The following is a 9,036-nucleotide window of genomic DNA, read 5'->3' on the forward strand; positions in this document are numbered from 1 at the left end:
TCACATATTTTTCCCTATTTTCTTGCCATCTCCATGACGCATGTAAGGGTCTTGCATGTTTTGCACCTCCATGGGACCAAAAACTCCACACTCAGTACTTTCCTCAAGACCACCACCATCATTTTCACCGTCACTAGTCTGGTCAAGTTCCAGCAACTCTTCCTTGTACTTGACACTTAGTAAGTCATTTTATTTTTATTTAATGGTTTTTTTTGTTAACACTACTAAGCTCTATTCATTCTAAACTCTTAACTAGATTTTATTCAATATATTTTAAAATCCCTCGTAAAATTTCAATTCGATCAGATGATCGAATTGAAAATTACATTCAATAACATAAATTAAATTGATCAAATTGTGATTTTTTATCAAATTTCTAAAATTTTTTAAAAATTTTGAAATTTTAACCCAAGTTAAAACATCATATTAAAGGGCTCCACGTAAATTTTCAGAATTTTTTAATAACTTAATTGAGAATTATAATTTTTTTTTACATAAAACTAGTTAAAAAATATTGATAAAATCTTAACCTAGACTAAAACACACCCCAGCCTTCGCCCTGCCTCCACCTATGCTCAGTACCTTCATCAAGACCACCACCATCATTTTCACCGTCACTAGTCTGGTCAAGTTCCTGCAACTCTTCCTTGTACTTGACACTTTTAATTCTTGTTTGCATCACCTTGCCTCTTGGATCATACCCTTTTAGCATGCTAACAACAACCTTCATGGTAGGCCTATTTTCAGGCTCACTTCGAACACACAAGGCAGCAACATTAATACTTTGCTTGAATTGGTTTTCATCAAAATTGCCTCTAAGTTTTGGATCAGCAAGTTCCTTGAACCTCCCTTTGGTTATCAAGAGAATACCAAAGCTGTACACATCACAGCTCTCTGATACCTTACCCCAAATGGCATATTCAGGAGCTAGGTACCCTAAAGTTCCCTTGACAAGAGTGGTCATGTGGCTAACTCCTTCTGGGATTAGCTTCGCAAAACCAAAATCAGCAACAAGAGGCTCAAAATCTGAATCCAGAAGTACATTGCTTGCCTTTATGTCCCTATGAATGATGTGGGGTGTGACCTCATGGTGCAAGTACCTAATAAAATTGGAATGAATCATTTTGTAGAATTTTTTAATGGAACGGAATTTTATTTGGGTGCTCCAGCTAAAATGCTTCTATTTTTGGTGCAAAACAGAGAGGAGAGAATCTTGCTTTAAAATGAAAACTAGACTCGATTAAATCTTAATTAACATAGAAATCCTTGTCTTACTATTGTTACATGGGTCTAGTTCAAACAATATTTTACCAGGATTGATATATATGACAGGAATAAATATGAAACAATGTATTGCAAGCTTACGCGTACAGCAACCATTGACAAACATTTTTAATTTCTACAAAATCTGCACGTTATATCTGTGTAGAAATTCAATTCATTTGGCTATGTAAACGAGAGTCAGATACAGGAACTTGGGAACTTACAGCAGGCCTTCTGCTGACCCAATGGCAATCTTCATCCTCTTCTTCCAATCTAGCTGAACGTCCCCAGCTAGATGACCATGGAGATGAGACAGCAAGCTGAGGTTAGGCATGTAATTATTATAGAATACTCTAAAAGGCATGGGGAAACTACTGTAGCTTCCCCTGGCCTTTTACATATAACTAACTGTTTTTTTTTTTTTCATTTATGTTTTCCTATTTATTTTTTACGCCTAGGAGTTCTGTTTTTTTTTATTTCTTTTTTTTGTGTTTTTTTCTTTTAATGAATTTTTTTTATTTAATTTAGTTTGTTAATGTGATTTTTTTTTTATTTAGTTATCATATTTTCATGACACGGATCTCGGGTTTGACAAGTTAACTCGAATTTTTTTTTTCTTTTTAATCAATTTTTTTCATTTAGTTTAGTTTGTAAATTTTTTTTCATTTAACCCATCAATTTTTTTTTTCTATATAGTTATCAAACTTTCATGACGCAAATCCCAAGTTTGACGGGTTAACCTGATTTGACGGGTTAACTCAGTTGATTCAGATTTTTTTTTTCTTTTTCCTCATTAGTAACATGCTTATGTCTTTTGTTTGTTTTTGTTTTTTTATAATTAATTTTTTTTGTTTAGTAAGGTTGTTAATGTTTAATTTTTTTTCTATTTAGTTATCAAACTTTCACGACACGAATCCAAGGTTTAATGGGTTAATCCAGTTAATTCAGATTTTTTTTCTTCATTAGTTTTTTTCTTTCTATTGTTTTTTTTTCTTTTTAATTAATTTATTTAATTATCACACTTTTATGACATGACCTTGCAGCTAGATTCACATTCAAGGCTATTGGGTCTGGTATTGGAGCTAGACCTACTAGGTCATGCAAGTTTAATATTATTATTAATATTATAAATATTATTTTTGGGTCAGGCGTTATAGCTAAACTCAAGATTCTTGGATATAGTTTTGCAGAAAGACCTAATACTTTTAGATTTTAGTTTTTTTTTGATATTTTTTATACAAAAAAAATTAACCCGCAGCATCGCGCGGGTCATGTAACTAGTCATATACTATGAGCCGTTGATTAGTGCCAGCACAATAGCCCCTAAGGCCTAACAAATTCTTGTGCCGAACCCTGCCAAGAACTTCAACTTCTACAGCAAATTCCATTTCGACTTTCGAATTCATTGCCTTCAACTTTTTCACCGCAATCTTCATTTTGAAGAGCAAAATTAGAATAGGTTCAAATAATGTCAGATCATTGTGACCAAAATAACATGTATAAATGCTTATCCCACATAATTATGAGATAAAATGAAGAAAAGATAATTAATAATTACCTGAAGACCATCAGAAGTTCTACCCCAGTAGACACTTCCAAAGCCTTAATATAGTTAATTTTTTTTTATTTAATTAGCAGGAAGTGAAAAATAATTAATAAATAAATGCTTTCACCACTTTTATTCTGACCCAAGTAGGATATCCTAAAAAATCAGATTTTATTTGACCTCATCGATCTTACGAGTCAACCGTTAATCTAGTCATTGATTTTTTTTACAAAAAAACATTGTTTTAATTTTAAAAAAAAAATGATTGACTCCCATTTACCCAAATTAATTTATCTAACTCAAGTTTTATGTAGCGTCAATCACAAATCAGGTTTAATAACTATACTTTTATTTTATCATGTTTTTCTATAAACATTAGTAATCCAGATGAGGAGATGAGAGGAGATTTTAACATTTTAACTCCATGCAATCCATCAATTTAGTTATAAATGAAAGCAAATAGAAATTCAACTATTTATCAACGGACTCATTTCATTGGTATATTCCACCAGACTCATTTCATTGGTATATATCGACTGAATTACAGACGAAATATATAGAATTAAAAAAAAAAGTAGTTCAATAACATGGGAGTTTTTTTGAGTGATTTTATCGACGAACTTACCGAGGGATTCAATCTGAGATCTTTGTACAGTGACATGATCAATTCACCGTTAGACTTACTGATAGAATGAGTTTGTCGGTATTTCCATCGATAAGAGTTAATATATAATCACTCTACCAACCCTCTCCTCTCTTATTTCTCCTTCTTCTTCTCCATCCCAACTCTCCCCTCCCAAATTGCAAACAACCACCCCACCCAAAATAAATCCCCCTCGTCTCAACACAAGTTATATTTCTTTAAGTTTTGTGGTTAGAGCATCAGTGTTCTGATTTATTGTGGATTTTATCATTTTTATAAGTAAATCTATCTTTTTAATTTTAATATTTAAATGTCAATTTTTTTTAGTATACGTATTTTGTTAGTCTATGTGTATGTTTTATTGTTATTTCTCAAACAAAATTTTTGTATGAATGTATAATTTTGTACTTGTTATGGTTTGTTTTAGATTTTGTAAAATTGTATTTGTTTGTAAATTATTGAAACTTTGTTGAATTACCGAATTACATGTGTTGTGGTGAAATAATTAATAGCTTGTTTAATGGGTCCGTTTTAATTTTTATAATGCTATTGTGGAGTTGTAATTTCCGTAAATTTATATGGACGTTGATAATTAATAACGAATATTTATGCGAAGTTTTAATTAGTTTGTTGGATAATCTAGAGGTAAACCAATATTTTTATAAATTTATTTACGTAACATAGTTAATTAATGCATGTTGTTGCTATGGTGTGAGAAAATCACGCGGAAACTAGGTAATATAAAAAACAATACAAGATTTTTTTGAAAAAAAATTATGTTTCAAAATATAATTTCTTGCTATGGAAGTAGGTTGCGTGATTTTTGGTATGAAGCACAAAAAAATGCAAAAAAAATGGCGAGAGATAATGGTCTTCAAGGCTGGAATGACGTGGTGGTTTAGAGGGATTTCAAACCAATATACATCCCGGCAGATATATGGCCACTCTATCTTGAGCATGTGACGTTTGAATAGTTCACACGACGCTCACAGTTCGGTGCTGGCAACCAGAATCAGCCAATTCATGGCTCAGTCACAATGCACACCGGCAGCTCCGTTCCGTTTGCTACACATGCAAAACAGATAGTAAGATTAATTTAAATGAAATATATCGTTAAATTAATTTGTTGTTAATTAATTTTTTTTCATTATAGGCTACGTCTCTTGGACGTGAGCCGAGCCCAATGGAGCTGTTTGTTGAGACGCACGTGCAGAGTTAAGACCATCAAAAGTTGGCGCAATAGTTCATTGACAACCGTGCTCAACACTTTATGGTATATTTGTTCAACCATTTTATTTTGTAAGTTATTATTTTTATTGAATTGAATATGATGATTACATTTTTCATTTTCAGGAGACCTATAATAGCTGGTTGAGGGAGAGATATGGGGATAATCCTTCGACCCATCCATAATTTGATCCGGATTTATGGATGGAGGTTGGATCGTTCGGTGGATCCGATAAAAATCAGGTTTACGGGCTCTCTAACACTACGGTCGAGAACTTGCGGGTGGCCCATAGTATCTCAACCATTGGGAGCTCTCAATCAGTATCGAGCACCCAAACTAAGGAGTTCGTGGCCTTGAAGCAACACACAGCTCAGCTCATCAAAAAATACAACCACCTATCGGCGGAGTATACAGAACTCAAAGTGAATCATGAACAGCTTCGCGAAATAGTCATAAACATGGCATCACAGAGTAGTGATCCATGTGCGCCTCCTCTTTTTTGGTCGTATAACAACCAGCCTCCTCCTTATCCTTGTCCAGCTCCACCATTATGTTAATTTGTAATTAATATTTTTAATTTTAATAGTTAATTTAATATTTTTTTTAAAAAACACATTCAGTTTGTAATGAATATTATTTAACTTTTTTTTTGTTTTTGATGTTTAATAAAAAATTTATTTGCATAATTGGTTTTTTTACTATTAATTTATATAATTTTATATTATGTATTCTAAATGATTTTTTTTTTTTAAAATTAAAAATACTCACCAAGGGTTTTACTGACGGACTTTATCCGTCGGCATTTGACAAAGAGCAGGAAATGTCAATCTTAGCGAAGAATTTACATATGGAATTAATCCGTCGGTATTTTACAGTAGCTTGGTGGAAATTTTACAATCACCAAAGAGGTTACCGACGGAATAGTCTGTCTGTATTTCATACACTCACCGACAGAATAAATCCGTCGGTATATTTCAAGCAAGCATTTTTTTTTTTGGCATGCAATTTCCGTCTGTAAAACCATCATAATTTTTTTTTGTTACCAACTAATGTAGTGATGAATAAGGTATTATCGACGAAAGGAAAGCCGACTGACGGTTTCCATCGGTGATGTCGTTGGTAAAAAAATTACCGACAAACTATGAATCACAAACCGATTGAATAGGTTCGTCGGTAAAACTGTGAAATCTTGTAGTGATAACCCATACAAAAAAATATTGTAAGGAGAAGATATTTAATAAAAATAGAATTCAGACAAGCACATAATTATATGTTATTTAACTGTGGTGAACTAAGACCTTTTATTTAGTAAATATAATACTTAACATGTCATTACTTTGATATCTCTTATACTATCATAAACTGATAGATTGTTGAATTTTTCATAAGTAACATCATCAATTTTTACAGTTCCAAAACTTATAGCTAACTTAATCCCAAATCTTTCGATTACAAGATCAATAATTTTCTACGTGATATTTAGAACACATATAGGGATTGTTAAATTATTCTCATCTCTTGGGATACTTAATTTCGTTACACATTTCTCATTAAATAAGTGTTACATTGAATTTACTAAGTCCGGGCCTTGAAAGAAAGGAGAAGTGCTATAATGGGTATTTTATTAATGAACATGTATTTCATACTAAAGAGTATGGTAAGGTAGAAAGATATATAATAGTAGGGTTTCTTTTAAGGGATCAAGTTTTAATGTGTTTGAAGTTGACTACCATGGAAAGTTAGAAGAGATCGTTGAATTGCAATATTATAAAGAGCAAAATAAAGTCTTTTTATTCAAATGTTATTAGTATGATACCATTGACAAATGAATCATAATAGATCTCTGTCATGGTTTGGTCGAAATTAATACAAAGGTTAGATTCAACAACGTCGATGATGTCCTTATTTTCATCAAGCAATACCAAAAAATTTATTACACACCCACTCCTTCCTTTATAAAAGATAGTTCAAGAGTTGATTGGTTATCCGTAGTGAAAACCAAACACAAGGGTCATGTCCAAATTGTTCAGGAAGGAAACAATAAATTAACTATAGGACATAATGTCTTTCAACTTGATGAGTTAATTAATCTATATCGAGTTGTTTCGTCTAATGACTTAGAAGAAAATTCAATTTTTAAAGTTGCCTAGAATAATTTTTTTTATTTTGATGTTGACGAGGTAAATGATGTTAACCAGCAGACATATATAAGTTGATGAAAATGATAATAACAACAAAACCAACGTAAAAGATTGCAATTGAGATAACAAATATTAATTTTTCATTTTTTATTGAGAAAGTTGTCTGTAATATTTGGTGGGTTTCTAAAATTTTTTGATTAAATTAAAATTTTCAATTAGAATTAATAGACAAACACATCGATGAAAAAATATTGATATTTAATTTTTTGATGGGAAAGTCGTCAATAATTATTTGGGTATACTTAGGGGATCACAAACAAATTATGGTTGTCGGTATATTTCAGAGAGCATTGAAACTATTCACTTCTCCATGGCACTATTCATTGTATTCAATTCATATAGTATCACCAACAAATTAAGTTCATTAGTATATTCTAGAGAGCAATGAAAATGTTAACTTTTCAATGTTACTTTTAATTATTATTCGTTACATATAGATTCACCGACATAATAAAAAATCATTAGTGCTATTTAGGGGCTGATGAAATTTTTCGATAAAATAAAATATTTCAACTAGATGTTACATATGGAAACACATATGAAAATATTAAAAAATATATTTAATAAAAGAATTGGAAAAAGCTCCAAATTAAAATAAAAGAATCCCTAAAATCATATGATTAATACTTAAAAGTGCATGTTTATCAAGGTTTTATATCATCATTTTGCACTTGAAGTATCAATAACTCCTTAACTAAAGCATGTTTTATAATAACAAGTTTGATATTATAAGATACCTTAATTTATGGTAAATGCTCATTTTAAATGCAGGACTATCACATAAATAAAAGGATTGATTGATGAGTTTAAGCATTGAAAGTTAAAGGACAAAGAGATGGCCAAACTTAGAAAAGAGATGTCGGTGCAGTCCAAACCGGAACATTGCTCGGTAATTGGATCATATCTGGAGCTCTAGATTTCGGATTTAGGTCCACTTTATATGGATGGAAAGGTAAGACAAAGGCCTACAACTTTCATGAGGAGCCCAAGATTTGAAAAGGTCGTTTTGAAGTCCAAATTGAAGGAACAACGAAGAAGTCCGAAGCTGTCCTGCAGCCCAAACACTTTTAGTGTTCAGCCCATATCTTGAGTTCTAGAAGTCCAAATGACCTCATCTTTTTTTTTGTTGGAAAGCTGAGACAATTTCCTAGAACATTCTTGAGGATTCTGGGCAAATTATGATGTTAGCAATGACGTCTTGATCAGACAAGAAGATAAGGATTGTTATCTAGTCAAGATGTGGCCACCCACTCATCAATTAGTCAACAAATCAATAGTTCCAAATTTTGGCCTATAAAAGGAGGCACTTACCATGTATTGAGGCATCTTGGTGTTCAGATCAAGATCATGCTCTTGCTTTCTCTCTTTGTATTGCTTATGTCTTGCTTTCATTAATATCAAGTTTATGCACTTCATTTCCTTTCCTTTGTCTAGTTAACTTCTTTCTCATTTATGTTCTTGTCTTGCTCATTTATGTTTCTTTCTTTTATTATGTCTAGCTAAGTTAATTATGTCAAGGTGAAAAGGGTACACTAATGGTGTAAGAACAAGTATAATATAAACTTAACATGGACCTTAACGTTGGATACTAACATGTTTTTATATTTGTTATCTTGTTCACTTTAATACTTTGCTTGTTAAATGGTTAATCTAGATTTATGTTGTATAACACTTGGTACAACAAATACTTGGCACTTTCATAGCCCATACTGTATGGTTTAACCGACACCTGAGCTATGAAAGGAACTTGATTTGTTGTTAACATAAGTTATAATCATGAATGCCTGCCAACATTTACAAGTATTAGCTTTATTCGAATAAGATAATTAATGTAATCATGTTAACAATTTATAATCTGATTGGAACCTCCTTTATGTGTGGTTTCCAATTGAGTAATAAGAGTTTATATTATACTTGTTTGAAGTACCATTAGTGGATCCTCTAACCTTGACATTTGTTTTTATCATTGTTTAATCCTTACGTTAATCTTTTATCTCAAAGTTCTCATTAATTTCTTCATCTTCTGTTATTATTATTATTATCATTGTTATTATTATTATTATTATTTACATTCTGTTTATATTATATAATATATATCTTTGATCTTTTCATAAAGTCAGTATATAGGCTGGAAACCTGTGACCCGATCTTTAGA

The 9,036-nt window shown here is 31.4% G+C and overlaps 1 pseudogene; it reads right to left on the bottom strand.

The window, feature by feature from the left end:
* On the bottom strand, positions 1-5,229 carry LOC118057921 (PTI1-like tyrosine-protein kinase At3g15890; annotated as a pseudogene).
* Positions 5,230-9,036: the final 3,807 nt, after the last annotated feature.

Source organism: Populus alba, chromosome 6 (genome assembly GCF_005239225.2).
Source record: "Populus alba chromosome 6, ASM523922v2, whole genome shotgun sequence".
In the NCBI taxonomy this organism is placed as follows: Eukaryota; Viridiplantae; Streptophyta; class Magnoliopsida; order Malpighiales; family Salicaceae; genus Populus; species Populus alba.